Source organism: Malaclemys terrapin, chromosome 5 (genome assembly GCF_027887155.1).
Source record: "Malaclemys terrapin pileata isolate rMalTer1 chromosome 5, rMalTer1.hap1, whole genome shotgun sequence".
Classification (NCBI taxonomy): Eukaryota; Metazoa; Chordata; order Testudines; family Emydidae; genus Malaclemys; species Malaclemys terrapin.
This window is the reverse complement of record NC_071509.1, coordinates 40,261,562-40,278,183: the sequence shown is the minus strand read 5'-3', so window position 1 is coordinate 40,278,183 and position 16,622 is coordinate 40,261,562.

Here is a 16,622-nt window from a genome sequence, read left to right as displayed (position 1 = left end):
CCATCCCATATCAATATTTTAATGCTTTTTACCACAGTTTTTTACATAGTCCTGTCTGGTGATGCATGCAAATATCTCACAGTGTAGGAACTCCTGAGTGTTGATTAAATTCCTGGGCAAATATAGTTATTAAAGCCACCTCTGTAACTCACAAGCCTCCTCCATTTGTAGATGTGCTGGTCCATCACCAGGTGCCTAAAAAAATCTCCTTAGAATAGATGGATGGCTTTCCTCCACTGGCCTGGAACAGAAATTCACACTTGCACTCAGGCCTGTCCAGATCAACAGTGTCCTCCAGAGCTTGCCCAGTCTGATAGCATTGTAAATCCTTTGCTAGCAACTTAATTCTTCACAGGAACACTCCACCTCACAGGGGAAAATGTGGGGATTAATAAATGTTTTTAATTTATTTTGCTACAAGCATCTTACCATGATGTGTCAGCTTGAAACCTAATTTGCAGGACCTTCTGAGCTGGAAAGTGGTTTTGTGTGAATAACATAAAACTGAATGGTAAAAACAAACAAACCAACCAATCCCCCCCATCTTTTGGTCTTGAACTGATACAGCTGCTGATGGTAGGAATGTATTTTTTATTCATGGTAAGGCAATGTGCACTCTCATTTTCCTTGGCAGGCCCTTCCACCTCTGCTTGGGGGAAGGTTGCCCAATACAAGGGGAGATGGTCATGCTTCAGGAACTGTGCTGACAATGGGGGGAAGGAGAAAGACAGAGTGCCAATAGATGCATCCCTTGTGGGCTGAGGTAGAAAAGGCTTGCCAGCCACTAGGCATACTCCATTGCTGAAGGGACTGCTGGGAAACTGAAGCCTAAGCAATTGCTTGGTCAGCTTCTGCCTAGCGCGGTCACTGCCTGCCTGTATCACTGATTGCATTTCCTGTTTCATGTCTTGTTGAGTTTAAAGACCTAGATATCATCTTAGTTTAAGTGGAGCGTGGTGATTCCAACAAAATCACCAACTTTATGGCACACATACATTAATTATAGGTCAACAATCTGCATAAACCCCAAGCTTTTATAATTGATATAATTGTTCTCTCTCCTATTATTTTTTATTACATTTTACATTCAGTTTCTTATGACTGCCTAAGGTGTTAAACAACATTATTTATGTTTCAGTGCACCTTGAAGCTATGTGCTTATATTATTTAGGTAGTTGATCATATATTGACCAGACAATTGCAGAAAATGTGGGAGCTGAAAGTGTTTGTACTTGTACTTATGTATTTATAAATACTATTTCCATAGCATACTTGTACTTAAAAATATTACTTTGATGGTGTGCTTGGCACTTATAGTTAAGTCCATATTATCTGTACCTAACAGAAAAACTGCCTTCTGGTTCATTTTACGTGCATGGGCCAGGGCTGAAGAAGAATGGAGGAATGTACAGGGTATATTTTGACTGTTCCATGTAGCATTCATTGCTTGGAATATGGACCAGAACTTTCCAAAGTCTGCATAGGCTACAGGATGTTTGAGCATGGAGGGGACTCAGCATGTGTAGCTGGAGCTAGTGCTGGAGCCTGCATTATGGTGGCCTTAAGCTCTCTTAATGTAGGACACTGAGAGATACATGTCTGCCTGATGTGCCCACCATCCTCCACTAACGCATCCCTCCATTGGGCTGGGCTGGGTCAGGCAGCTAGTATCCCCACTGTCAGTTGCAGTGAATAATCAGAATTTAAGGTGGCAGGGCCACCACCCACCCTGGTCGATGCAACAGCAGAGCCAACAGAAAAAAAGCCTTGGTAGCTGGAACTCAGGGCCTGAAGCTCCCACACTAGGACATTGGGTTTTGGGGGCCAGCCAGAATCTGGAACAGTTGGGAAGGATGTGATTTTCTTTTTTTTTTTTTTTTAAAGCACTTGTAATTTAAAAAAAAAAAGTTATTTATGCTTTAAGTACATTTTAAATATACTTAATATAAGTGTTAAGTACAGAATATTTAAAAAGTACAGGTACGTATAATACTTAAAAAATACTTAAGTATCTGCTTATCCAGCACTTTACCAACCGGAAAATTTTAGAAACTGGCATTTCTGTTATCTCCCAATACAAATGTTCAATAGGGTTTCCAAGTGTCCAGTTTTCAACTGGAACACCTGGTTGAAAAGGGACCCTGGTGCCTCCGTTCAGTACTGCTGACCAGGCCATTAAAAGTCTGGTTGTCGTGGGGACAGCAGGCTCCCAACCTGGCTCTGTGTGGCTCCTTGGAAATGGCAATATGCTTCCCTGCTGCTCCTAGGAGGAGTGCTGGCTCCTGGGAACCGCAGGCAATGGGAGCAGGAGGGGCGGCACCAGCGGGCGGAGGCAGCATGTGCAGAGCCACCTGGCTGTGCCTCTGCCTCGGAGCAGCAACGACATGTCGCCGCTTTTGGGGAGCCGCCCGAGGTGAGTGCCACCTGGATCCAGCACCCTGAAACCGCTCCTGCACCCCAACCCCCAGCCCAGCCCAGCCCAGAGCCCTGTCTCACACCCAAACTCTTTCCCTCCATTGGTTAATATTATTCTTAGTTAACGGGATTTTTTGACTAACCGGCACTCCCCCATTCACCCAACATGCTGAATAATAAAGCTTTCACTGTGCTTTGACTGTTTTGCATTTTAATTGGTTGATTTATTAATATGCACTGCTTTTTGTTAAGTGTTTTTGTACTGGTTTTTACCGCTTTTTATGTCTTGATAGCAGCTGGTCCACTTAGTAGTTCCACCCTCCCACACACACTTATTTGTCATCTACATTCATGTTTAAACTAGGGCTGTCGATTAATCACAGTTAACTCACACAATTAACTCAAAAAAAGTTAATCTCAATTTAAAAAATTAATCACGATTAATTGCACTTTAATCGCACTGTTAAACAATAGAATACCAATTGAAATTTATTAAATATTTTGGATGTTTTTCTACATTTTCAAATATATTGATTTCAATTACAACACAGAATGCAAAGTGTACAGTGCTCACTTTATATAATTATTTTTATTACAAATATTTGCACTGTAAAAATGATAAACAAAAGAAATAGCATTTTTCAATTTACCTCTTACAGAAATTAAATCTCTTTATCATGAAAGTGCAACTTATAATTGTAGATGTTTTTGTTACATAACTGCACTCAAAAAACAAAACGATGTAAAACTTTAGAGCCTACAAGTCTGCTCAGTCCTACTTCTTGTTCAACCAATCACTAAAACAAACAAGTTTGTTTACATTTACGGGACATAATGCTGCCTGCTTCTTATTTACAATGTCACCTGAAAGTGAGAACAGGTGTTTGCATGGCACTTTTGTAGCCAGCATTGCAAGTTATTTATGTGCCAGATATGCTAAACATTAATATACCCCTTCATGCTTTGGCCACAATTCCAGAGGACGTGCTCCCATGCTGATGACACTCGGTAAAAAAATTTGTTAATTAAATTTGTGACTGAACTCCTTGGGGGAGAATTGTATGTCTCCTGCTCTGTTTTACCAGCATTCTGCATATATTTCAAGTTATAGCAATCGCGGATGATGACCCAGCACACATTGTTCATTTTAAGAATACTTTCACTTCAGATTTGACAAAATGTAAAGAAGGCATCAATGTGAGATTTCTAAAGACAGTTACAGCGCTCATCCCAAGGATTAAGAATCTGAAGTGCTTTCCAAAATTGGAGAGGGATGGGGTGTGGAACATGCTTTCAAAAGTCTTAAAAGAGCAACAGTCTGATGCAGAAACTACAGAACTGAAGCATCAGAAAAGAAAATCAACCTTCTGCTGGTGGCATCTGACTCAGATGATAAAAATGACTATGTGTCAGTCTGCATTGCTTTGGATCGTTATCAAGCAGACCCCATCATCGGCATGGATGCATGTCCTCTGAAAGGGTGGTTGAAGCATGAAGGGACATATGAATCTTTAGTGCACCTGGCACCTAAATATCTTGCAACACCAGCTACAACAGTGCCATGCAAACACCTGTTGTCACTTTCAGATGACATTGTAAACAAGAAGCAGGCAACATTATCTCCTGCAAATGTTAATAAACTTGTTTATCTGAGCGATTGGCTGAACAAGAAGTAGGAATGAGTGGACTTGTAGGCTCTAAAGTTTTACATTGTTTTATTTTTGAGTGCAGGTATTTTTTGGTACATAATTCTAGATTTGTAAGTTCAACTTTCATGATAAAGAGAGTGCATTACATAATTTGTATTAGGTAAATTGAAAAATATTATTTCTTTTGTTTTTTACTGTGCAAATATTTGTAATAAAAATAATATAAAGTGAGCACTGTACTTTGTATTCTGTGGTGTAATTGAAATCAACATATTTTAAAATGTAGAAAACATCCAAAATATGTTAATAAGTAGTAGTCTATTATTCTTTATCAGTGCAATTAATCACATGATTAATCATAAGTATTTTTAATAGCACAATTAATTGTGATTCTTTTTTTTTAATCCCTTGACAGCACTAGTTTAAACTAAAGTGTTCAATTTGCACATAAGGTTACATAGCTGGGTTTTATTACATTTATTAAAATGTAGCTACATCACATTAATCCATAAACTGTGTTTTAAGGTACATAAGCAGTGTTTATAAAATGCATTAAACATTTCATTAAAAAAAGTGTCTTTCCATGTTGCCCCAACCCCAGAAATATGAAGGTGAGTGTGACACAATTACAAAACCTATATCATCTCCCCTCATCCACAGCACCATACAATCCCATTATGTGGGTACACAAACAGAAATCACTGAATTCTGTTGTACATGTAGATCATGTCCCAGTAAATATACATTTATTTTCTGGTTGTGCATATAGGTCCAGTAATCCAGCAGTGTCTTCCATCTACTCCTGGCAAAGTGGCTCACTTTTTCCTTGCACACATCATACAGTGCACAGCAGGCCACAATAATGATGATGGCATGGACAACATTGGCATCCAAACAATTCTGAAGGAAGCACCATCTGGATTTCAATTTGCCAAATGCACATCCCACCACCATCCCACTGCTACAGAGCATGTAGCTGAAACTTTTTTAACCAGGTCTTCTTAGATCAGGATACTGTTTCATATGCCACAGTGTTTTTAATTATTATTTTTTAAATTTTGTTTACAATTTCCCAGGAATTTATTAGTGTTTACACTAAAAATTAAAAATGGGTGAAAATCAGTGCAAAAAATTAACTTCACGGTTATCTGGGTAAATATCATGGTTTTTATTGGGGGACAGAAAAAAAGCAACAGATAAAGAAAAAGTAAAGGCAATTTTCTGCTTCTTATTACAAGAACTACACATTAACAGTACGTACACATATGCATGTTCATGCATGTGTATTGTCCACTACACTGCCATTCTTTGACAGCCTTGCATTTACATTTAGACTAATTTATTATTAACATAAACACATCTATCTAATGCAATGTACTGGATTTTCTTAACATAATTAGTGTTTTCATATACCTGAGTGGTGCAAAATTTGGGCAAAAAATCAGTTAAAGAACAAATAGTTTTTGTAAAACCTGGGAATTTTTTTTATAAAAGACAGCAAAAACTAAAATGAAGGGGCTTAGCCAAGGCAAAAGGGGGTAAGGTAAGTGAACTTCCCTAGAATAACTGTGGCAACAAAGATATTTGGTGGAAATAATATTCTAATTTACCCATGAAGGTAAAGTCCTGATCTCTGGAAATCCTTGTCACCAGGGAACTTGCCAGTACAACATTTCTTGGTGTCCGTGAACCTGTGTCTCCTTGCAGAGAGCAAATGATGTACACATAAGTCCCATTCAATAACCCCAGCACAGTCTGTGAAGCCTATTCTCTCAAAGCCAACAATAATTTCAGGAACATTTATTCACCACCTTTGGGTAAATCAGTCTTGATTGCCTCAAAAACCTCCACCACCACAACCCTCCACAATTGACTTGTCCAAACCAAACTGGTTCACCAGGAACCTGTAGCAATAACAATCTAGGGTCGCCATATTCTGGATGCCTATAACAACTTGCTTCTGGACCAGCATGGCCACCCTCCAATTTATGTCCAGCTGCTGGCGGGTAAGGGCAAGCTGATCACACAGCTCCAGGAATGTCTGCTCCTGCATATAAAAGTTCTAGAGACACTGTTGGTCATTGCAGGGCCACATAATCATGTGATCCCACCAGTCTGTGGTCAGGGACCTGCTCCAAAATACCAGTTCACATATTGGGAATCTGCAGTTATTGCTGCAGGCATAAGCAGCATCACCTCGGTCATGACTGCCATGTCTATAAAACACTCTGATAAGTGCCTTCACCAGGACAAATACCACCACCAAAATGTCTGCCAGAGTCTCAAAGATGCTCAGCCTGATTCCTGGAATTGGTGTGAAAATGTGAGCAGGAAAAGTCCTTCCACCAGAGCTGGATCCATGTTGCTGAATCTGTTTGAAGGGAGCATGCAGACTCAAAAATGACTCAGCTGGATATTTTGGCATTCAGTCAAGTGCAGCAAGAATGACAGACAAGTTCACCCACAATACACCATGAACCAATCCCTAGAATGGTTACAGCTAGCAAAGGCACCATTAACCCTGAGATATGCCCGCAGAACCAACAACCTGCCTTGGGTCTGCATAGTGCAGTAGGGATGTACTTGGCCAGCCTTGGATCGCATAGTGCAGTAGGGATGCATCAGCATAGGTATGATGCTTGCATAGCAATGCAGTGTGGACACAAACTTGAAAAGAATAGACCTGCAGGCACAAGTCCCAGAAATCCAGGTTTACCAGATTGGAGATCTGGACAATTTTGTACTCAAGTAGCAAGGCCGACCCACTACACATGCTAACCCCAGCTACACTGCTATTTTTAGCACAATAGCTCAACACCTGCCACATAACACATCTTGAAAGCCACAGAGATGGGAGCCTGGTTGCTCAGCACCCCCAAAGAATATTTTAACTTTCTGCCTATAGACAAAAACGAATACTAAAATGAAGATATTAATGTTTTCCAAGAAATATATGTGTGCACATATGTAAACTTTAACATTAGAACTATAGTGCCAAAAGCATTTGCTTCCCATTCAGACACCAAAATAAGTGGCTAGCTAACTGGCCATCAGAGTCACAATGCGAGCTGAAGGGTGCTGATCACTTTTGAAAATCTGTCACTAATCATGTGTGCTGAGTACTTGAAAATCTGTTCCTGAGCTCTTCTGAAAATCTGTTGCCCGAGGTCAGGAAAGTTTTAGTGGAAAAAAATGAGAGCGAGAGGTGCAGAGACAGACATAGCTATTTTATTTAACATTTGTGAAGTTGACTTTAAAAAATTACACATTCTAATAATCTCTGTGGAATTGCAAACTGTAGCAGCCTCACTTTGCACATTCAAGCTAATGGCAAGGGATGGGACTAGATAGCTTATAGGTCTTTCCATTTCTTTGACCCTGTGAATGTAAGTATTGATCTCTGCATCCTCAGCTACTTTAAATTGTCATAGCTCTATAACTTCAGTGGAGTTGATTTAAGGCTTTATGTGGCAACTGTGCTGGAAATGAGGAACTATTTGAAATTAATATGAAATACACAAAGGACTAGGACTTCAGGCAGCAACTACTTTGCATAGAGGGATGGTACATAGGGAGACCATAGGGTCCAATCCTAACACTTTCATACAAGTTTAACTTTACATAAGCGCACAGTGGGACTACTGTATTTACAGGAATAAGGTCCAAAGCAAAGATTACAACACTTGGGGAAAATTAGTCACTTTATGTTTCTCTAATAGTGTAAGGGAGGCAGAAAAACTGGTGCTGTTCTCCAGATAGAGATTCATCTAGTGAAGTCAAACTCCTAGCTGGTTTCTAGGCCATACCGTGCAACACTCCTAGAAGACAGCATGGTGGGAAAAGGGAAAGCACAGAGTGCACTGTGTTCTGGCACTCTTCAGTTGGTAAATAGCCACTCTGCAGCCATAATCAGCAGGTGTAGATCAGAGCAGTCCTGTGGCTACTCTAAAGTATGCTGTGACGGGTGCAATGAACCAGCCTCAGGAAGAGGGAGATCTAGGGGTATGTCTACACTGCAGCTGGGAGCGGGCCTCCTAACCAGGGTAGACAGACTTGTGCTAGATCTTCTCAAGCTAGTATGCTAAAAATAGCAGTGTGGCCATTGCTGCACAGGGTGCAGACATGCGGGCCGGGGCGAGGGGGGGAAGAGGGAGGGAAGAAGAGGATGTTTGGCAGGCTTGTACTCAGGCAGGTTAACCCAAACCACCACCCATGCTGCAATATCCACACTGCTATTTTTACTATGCTAGCATTAGAGGAGTTAGCATATTTCTGTTCAACAGGGCTGGAAGGCACATTCCCAGCCGCAGTGTAGACATACTCTAAATAGCTGCCTGTTGCACGCAGAGAATATTAAGTGTAGGAAATAATCTGGCTAATTCTGTGGTAAAAATAGAAAATATCAACTAGAGCACACACAGTATTCTTCCCTAAGAAAAATTAAAAACTAAGCCATATTTTTCCATGTCCACTGTAAGAAACTTTGGTTCTACATAAAACAAAACAAAAATAAAAATGTAATAGTGGAGAAGTAGCCAGCTCTGTACTTCGAAAGACCATATCTGGAGCCCTTGTAGCTGGAGATTGTTAATCACACAGGGAAGTTCAGCATTGGAAGTTAAAGCTTTGTGGTAAGCAGTAGAACCCAATTTTCCTGGGTTCAGCCACTTCTAGTTCACCTAATGACTTTTTCTTTCCATATCTCCCTGCTTTTTTTTTCTTTCCAAGTGTAAAACGGATGTAGGAACAATTCTGAATAACAGAGTTGCTTTCAATAACATTAATATTAGTTGATATTAGCCTCTTCAATGGCCTGTTTGAAGCTCATTACATAATTACTATATACACCCTACCAAAGAAGGGAAGATTATATAGGTCACATACATTTTATAACAGATGTCAGATTCAATTTAAGGAATACTTTTGATACAATGTAAATATAAATGAGAAAGAGTAAAGTATTCTGCATGAAACAGCAGATTCTTTAGGCAGTGAGGTATTCATGGACAACTCAAGGTGTTACAGTATTAATTTGTGGAGTTTGAAGTATCAGGTTGGCAGTAAAAGTGGAAATGAATTAATTCAAGCCATTGATCCATTACTACAGCATCTCATTCACACCACAATATTCATCCCATGTTTAAGCTGGATTTTTTATTATTTGAAACATGACAGCTGCTTTGGAGATTCTGGCCTTGCCCTCACTTAATGTCTCCCCTGATGCAAAGGGAAAAAAGTGACTTGATAGATTGGTCAAAGTTGTGATTCATGCATACACACAAAAGTTTGTCCTATGCTTTCGCTTATAGGTTATGCAAAATCATCATATTGGGATTTTTTTTTCCATTTTAACAGTCAGACTTTAATCTTTATCTTGGGTTGGCATTGGATCAGATTTCATAAAACTGAAATAATGAACTCACACTGAAATTATAAATTAGGAAGCTTATTTCTTGCATTAGTCAACAGCCCATTACTGTTCAAATAACTGTTAATGTATGATTTGCCGAGATAGTGAAATTTATTAGTTGAAAGGCTGTGAAAAATTACTGTACTACATAAAATCTAAGGATCATATTCTTGATTTTTACACCTAGAAGCCAAAGGCATAATACCAGGCAGAGGGATTTACAGAATCTGCATTTTGCTGACACAACTGCAAATAACCCTGCAAATTCTGACACCCAAACGGCAAAATCCTGCAAACAATGTCCATAGAAATGTTTTAACACAACAGAGCTGGCATCTAGAAAACTCTTCTCTGGAGATGGGATGGATGGCTTGTATTTGTAGGGAGAGTAGTTGGTGTTTTGATTTTTAGTTGCAATAGAAAGAGAAAGAAGAATAGAAGTTGAAGGACTTGAGATACTTTGTGTACTTTTAAATGAATTGCATGCTGTATAACCTACAGATAAAGCTGAATAAAAGAAACAAAAAGACAATTGAACAAGAGCAAACAATAACCTATGGCAAACAACTTGACTGTAGATGGACACACATATCACTAATGGCATTTCAGAATGTGGCTTGGAAACATATGCTGCAAGGGAAGAATAAAAAACAGGAATTAATTTACCTTTGAAGTCTCACAGGATGGACACTCCAAATTAAGGACAATCAATTCCAACATATCTGTCTCTTCTGCTTTCCCGTTAGCACTCTAAGCTTAAAAAGGACCGTGAATTCCTTTACAACAGCATGGGATATTTATTTCTAAAGGGTAATTCAAGTGTATCATATAACAGGCAGAAGTGCAATTTGGCAGGGAATCTGTATTAGTAGCATATTCTTACTAAATATTTTAAATTCTGCTGTAAAGTGATTTTGTTGGGTTAGAGCATTGGTTAAAAACATCTAAATTCAAAGGTTTGCAGAGTGTTTTGCAAACATAACTTCAGGGTCAAAATCTATAATTTTAAGGTGTATAGTCATTGGGTATTGTTGATATCTGTTTGTTTATGGCCTGCATTTAATTAAATATATAGAGAAAAGAATATATGTGTCAGAACCAGCAAGTTGGGTATATAGGTTCCAATCCAGCAAATACTTAAACAGCTGCATATCTTTAAGCACACAAATATTGAAGTTAGTTGAATTATTCATGTACTTAAAGCTATGCACATGTTTAATTATTTTGTTGGGTCAGGGCTAGATAATCTATAGAGTCACACATACTTCCTACTCCTGTTATCCTTGTACACCCTTCTTCATTTTTCTGCTTTTGGCTTCAATCCTGCAAATACTTACATACCTGAGTTATGTAAGCTGCATGAGTAGTTTAACTGAATTTGATGGAACCAGTCATATTCATACAGTAATGGAGTAATTTATGTGTATAAACTGCCCACGAGTCAGGTTTTGCAGGCTTGGTACCTTTTTTTGCTGTTGTTGTTTTGTTTTTACAACCAATTACAATGTCTTGTCTGAAATTAAATTGTAAGCTCCTCAGGGTAGGGGTCATGTCTCTGAATGTATTTACATAGCACTGTATTGGTGACCTCTGAACGATCGAATTAACATCCTCCACTACATACTTAGGTCACAGAAACATTGCACATGCCCATTTACCTAGTTATCTGTTCATATTTTATCCCTAGCATTTCAAATTAAGATGTCTTGATGAAGTCCTTTCTAATTCTTTTATTCTTTGCAATATATGAATACTGAAAACAAACACGAAAAGCAACACAGCTATTTAAGCAAAGAAAAATCTTCCCCTCCCTCAATGTCCTAAAATATGTGTAAATTTCCTTTTACATGTTCTAACCTGTTTAATGTGTTTCCCATAGTATTCACTCTCTTGGACTAAGTCACAAAACTGTACTAAAGCCTCTAAAACTTCTACTGTCAAAAGCCTTTTTAGAACTGGTTGGACAATTGGCTGTCAAAAGGCTCCCTTGTTCCTGGTTCTGAGAATCATCATGATAGCATACCAGCATGTAACCTTTTCACTGATGACATCTTGAATTAATTTGTTTCAAGATACTGCTTACAGGTAAAAACTTCATAACTTTCAGATTGTTTTTTCTGTCTTCAACAGAAGAAAGCAACTCAAAACTTTAGTTCTAGTCTCTATTTAAACAATCCAAATGACGAGTCTACTAACAAGGTCACCCATGTTCCATAGGGATTTTCTGTTTTAATTTTGGCAGACTCATATCCAAAAGCAGAACAGGAGAATGAATCATGGGCCTCATTCTGCTTTCACTGATACTGGTGTAAATCCAGACCTACATCAGTATAAGAAAAAAGAAGGAACTCACCCTATGTTTTCAGTGTGTGAATACTCTAAGTGCCAGTAGCTAAAAGGAAACAGAATATTTTAGTGAAACACTCCCAGTGTTTGCAGCATTTCTTCACCTTTAAAATTAGTTCTGCTAGGGTAGAGATGCTGGAGGACGATTTGACTTTCTGTTCTGTGTACCTTAAGTACCATACAGGAGCTTGAATTTACAGAGAAGCTAAACAAACAGAGCCTGTACACAAAAGGAAGAGGATAAAAAAAAATCAAAGATACTTAATGCTTCAGCACGCACAAACTAGGGAGAAGACTGCAGGGGAATACACTGGAACCTACTTTTTGTGAGCTTAGATACAATGAAACTGTGTTTTGTTCATTTTGAACTTCCATCTTTTTATTTCAAAGTATTGTAATGTGCAAACTGCTCTTCACATTACTGTGTTCCTGTGCTTACAGCTAAGCTTTTCAGTAGGAAAATAAATGACTTTGTAAAAGACTTAATACTGAGATTTTTTTCCTCCTCCATTTTTACTCAAGCAAAACTTTACTTACATGAAGGCAAGAGGAGTTTACCAAGGACTAATTAATAACTGAGTCCCAGTTCATTTCCCCTATGACCAATTTGCAAAAAGAAGTTCACATTTGTGAGCAGATCTCCCAAATCTTAAGGGATTAACCATGTTCATTACATTGTTCCCTCCCCTTACCACTGCAGTGGAGGGACTTCTATCTATCCATGGTAGGGAGAGGGAACAATATAATGAAGTTGGTTGAGAATAGGCAGGCTGGGACAGAATGGGACATACCTCATTGTTCTAGCCCTGTGGAATTTGTACCAAAAAGATAATATATCCCAGCACTGTAGTATCTCTTCATGGAACATTGCACCTCAGAGGACCTGGTCAGCTGAACTCACAAAGGGATCATCATTGAGATTTCCTCCATCACAGGATCCTCACTCCCCCCCACACACACACTGGAAGGCAGGATACAGGTGGGAGCTATGTATTGAGGGTTTGCTATAAAAAGATGGTTTCACAGTATGGTTAAATCAAGAGTGGAGTTCTGGAATAGCCTTCCAAGGGGAGTAGTGGGGGCAAAAGACATATCTGGCTTCAAGACTAAGCTTGATAAGCTTATGGAGGGGATGGTATAATGAGACTGGTCTTTGACTATTAGCGGTAAATATGCCCAATGGCTGTGATGGGATGTTAGATGGGGTGGGATCTGAGTTACTACAGAGAATTTTTTCCTGGGTGTCTGCCTGGTGAGTCTTGCCCACATGCTCAGGGTTTAGCTGATCACCATATTTGGGATCGGGAAGGAAATTTTCCTCCAGGGCAGATTGGCAGAGGCCCTGGGGTTTTTTTGCCTTCCTCTGCAGCGTGGGGCACGGGTCACTAGCTGGAAGAGTCTCTGCACCTTGAAGTCTTTAAACCATGATTTGAGGACTTCAATGGCTCAGACACAGGTTTGATACAGGACTGGGTGGGTGAGATTCTGTAGCCTGCGTTGTGCAGGAAGTCAGACTAGATGATCATAATGGTCCCTTCTGACCTTAAAGTCTATGATTTTATGATTCTAAGAGTCCCTGAATACAAGATTTTCTGAGCACTGTTCAGGGAGGAGAAATTTGGCTTTACATCATTTTTATATATCTTTCCTGGGACCAGTGTAATATAAACATTTATAGCATCTTATGCCATTCAACTGCCTCCCTACAAATGGTTTAAATAAACAGAAATTATGGCTTATCAAACCTGAGGAGGGCAGGGTCTCTGACATGTTGTGGAGGTGGTGGCTGCTCCGGTTCCTTTCCTGTTGGGCGAGGTTGCTGTCTATGCTCTGGCACTAGTTCAACACCATGAGCCCACCCTTTGCCAGTCTCCAGAAAAGAATCCTGGAGTTTCTCTTTCCAGGGTTGCACTGGGTCTCCCCTTTGTGTCACGGGGAATGGTGAACAGAGCTTGGTCTTTATCTGCAGCCAGGTCCATACCTTCCACCTTCAGGCTCTGCAGAGACTCCTTTACACTGCACATATTCCAGCAGGGAGCATGCTGATACACACCTTCCTCCACCACTTCTCAGGGCTCCGATGGTGGATGGGTGGATGGTGGATAGGACTGATGGCTCTTCTGTCTTCACCCACGAGGTCTCCCCTGAGACTTCTTGGAGCTGCCAGTCTTTCACCAGGACCTCCTCAGAACCTAGAAGAAAGTTCCAGCAGCCAGGTCTATAGTGAGTGCCAAAGGAGATGATGTCCCTCCTACACAACCCTACCTTCATGTGCAGGTGGTGAAATCCCCCTTGGTGTGTCAGAGGATGGTCCTGACTGGCCACCTTGTTCCCCAACTTCTCTCCCTTACCTAGAGTGGGTCCTGTGAGAGGGCATTCCCTTCCCACCCTAGTCATCTAGAGCTCATCAAGGGGCCCTGACCCCATGAGCCTCCCTGGCTGCCCCCAGTAAACAACTTGATTAGACTCAATGCCATCCAGCTGGTCTATCTCAAAACCACAGCAAAGAAACATATGTACACCCTTGTGCTTCATACTATCCATATCCTCAACCTCGTGTCCTGCCCTGACACCAAGGGGTGGGATCTGTTGCCACCTACAGAGGTAAGGGAGCCCCAGTGGGCCAGTTTGTACTCCACTCTGGTTCCAAAGGCTGTTGGGGATATTAGCTGGCAACTCCTCCATTAAGTCATGAGCACAGGCATATACCTGGCCTTATAACTGCCACTTCTGGTGACCCTGGCCCCCACTTACGTAGAATGTGTCAGACCTTCTTCCAGATCCTCCAGAGCCTCTTATTGAAGTTCTGGCTGCACATTTCCACACACTTACTTATCCTTGGACAAGTAGCTGTGGCCCTGTGAATTCAAAAGACATCCTTATCAACCTCCTCCTGGTGCTTGCCAAGATGGCCATCCATCATACCAGAAGGAGGAAACTAGACGGTGGTGCTTGTGACTATGGGACCTATTTCTAGTCCCTCATCTGATCATGCCTCTAGGCAGCGTTCATCTGGGAAGCGTCCACTGACTCCTTAGGCACTTTTGAGGAGCAGTGGGCACTGTTAAGGGTTCACTGCTAGGTGTTGCTCTCTGATCCCTGATTTTTAACCTTAAACTTCCTCTGTCTTGTTTTTTTGTTTGTTTTCCCCAGTATTCACTTGTGGCCTGGATTTAATGGTTCCTGTCCCTCAGTTGAAAAGGCAGGCTTTTAGCTTTGGGCAGACTTAGGCCCTCCTATCTGTAAGTCCAATGGGAATAGATCTGAGTTTTCAATATTAAATACCACAATAGAAAAACTAGGCCCCATATTTATCTTTCCTGAATAATATAGCCAACAAATGACAGAAGTGGTTGGTCTCTAGTTCAAAACTGGTTTTCTGCTTCGTTGGTTGGTCTTTCAGATGCCATTGACTTATGTAGAAAACTATTCACCCATTATGCAAGCAGTAGGTGCAGGTGTCATGAGGAACTTAGGAGATGACTGTCTGACCTGATAAAAGATTGTGTGGAATTGCAGAATTGGTGAAAATCCTCAATTCTTTTCAGAACTGAGAAAATGGGAGTGAGACAGATTCTTTCACCTGAGGACCTACTCAGAAAACATAATAAATCTCCTTAAAATACTCACTCTCTGGCCTTAAAGGGGAGAGAATACTTAACAGGGTTGAAGGCAGCTTTTTTATTTACTAGTCAATACAGCACAATGAACTTTTTTCCTACCTCCAAACTGGATTGTAATTAAGAAAGCACACAAAAATTATGTTAATGTGCCTGAAAACTCTTACAAGATCCAGGCTACATACATTTTAATACAGATAAGTAGCAAAAAAAAGATTAATGTAAAGCTGAACTTCAAAATTATTTTTCACTTGGACAGAAAGAAAACTCTCATCTTTAGCTATTAACGACATGCCCTCATGGGTTTTGCTTGCGCCATCTCCAGAAGCATAACTGACGGCAGATCAGGCACAAGTGATATGTTTGAAGTTAGTGAATATATACTATACTACTTACATCAAATAATTTATAACATATAAATTATTTAAGCAGCTTAAAATGCTTAAATTAGATTAATAACTATTGTATATTCGGAGAGTTCTCGATCACTACACAAGCCATCAGAACAGTATGTGGTATTGCAGAAAGTTTTCAATAACTGGAGGCAACTCTTGTGATACAACTATATTCCTACATTTCTTACATTATTTGACCAGTTCATTCCTCCTTTAACTTCATATTTTCATATAGATTCATGACATTTTGCCTTCTTAAATATCAGGTGTGAAAGTATGCCAGGATTAATGCAAACATTTGGTACAGTGGTCTTTATTATATGTATATACAATTTTTAGCATAATGAGGCATCTGCTCTGATTGAAGCATTTGTGTGCCACCCTAATACTAATAAACAACAACAGAGTGATAAAATGTGTGTAAAGGGGTCAGTCACAAGTGGTTTAGCCTTGCCTTCCATAGTTGCACTTCCACTGATGTCAATGGGCTCTGCAGGTACTCAGAGCCTCTGAAAATCAGGCAACTTATTTAGCTGCCTAAATATGGATTTAGGTGCCTAAATTGTCTCCCCCAAATTTGAAATTCTGGGCTTCACTTCTGGGAGCCTTGTTTTCCACATCCATAAAATGGGGATACATGTATATATCCATTATAAGTAGTATCACACCAGTTACAGACAAATGGAATTGGCAGTGAAAGTTAAATATAAATAGATAATAGACAAATAGAAGGTGGATGAGAGTTACAACAAGGAAGTATTGTCCATTAACTATCCTGGGTTGTTTT